Here is a 951-nt window from a genome sequence, read left to right on the forward strand (position 1 = left end):
ATATGTAAATAAAGAAAATATCTAATAAAAAAGAAAAATTACTACCAAGTTATAGTGCTAGGATATATAGCCAAAAGTCATTGTTATAATAAATAATGCTGTTTCCTTATCAAATTATATTTTACTTATGATAAATCTCAATGATTTCTAATTGAGTCTATAAGAAGAAAAAAATTAAGTGGAAATATCAATATATACTATCTGTAGAGAGAAACACATATTGTTCTAAACATATTAATTCTTATTGACTATAAAATTGAACTGAAATATTTGGTTATAAATCTGAATGCCACTTAAGAATTAAAGTGGAATGTACTCAGCCTGTCACCTTATAGTATTTTTGCCAAGTTCAAAGAGTTCATGATGAAAACAGTTTTTCTAGCAAGTCTATAAAGTTTTGAACCTTGATTGTTTGGTAAATTAGTCATGAAAGGTCATTTTATCAAATGCTATTTAATCAATATGGATAAATTAGAAGTAACATTAGGTAGTTTAACCATAAACAGGAGAAATGAAAAGCACCAGAGGACTTTGAAGCATTAGAATATTTATTCACAGTGAGTATACTTTAGAATCCATGAAAATGTTCTTCAAAGTTGTTCTACAAGCTTCATTATTATTTTGTAAGAATTCAACCTAAGGTTGACAATATAAATGCTATTTTGTATAAAGTGTTGTTCAATTGATTATTTGACATAAATTTGAATCAATTATGCTGAGTTAAGCACTGGAAAAAGAAATTACAAAATTAGCTAATGTTAATGTACAGAAATTAATAAAGCAGCAAATAAATTTTCCTAATTATTAGGTAGCTCTTGATGGTATGTAACAAAGAGATTGTTATTTACCAAAAGGAATTTATGAAAATTCATCTGAACAAAATTGTACCATTCTTTGAGCATCTTTTATAAATAAGATTTTTTTTTTTTTTTTAGATTTACCGATTACCTA

Source organism: Mastomys coucha, chromosome X (assembly GCF_008632895.1).
Source record: "Mastomys coucha isolate ucsf_1 chromosome X, UCSF_Mcou_1, whole genome shotgun sequence".
Taxonomy (NCBI): Eukaryota; Metazoa; Chordata; class Mammalia; order Rodentia; family Muridae; genus Mastomys; species Mastomys coucha.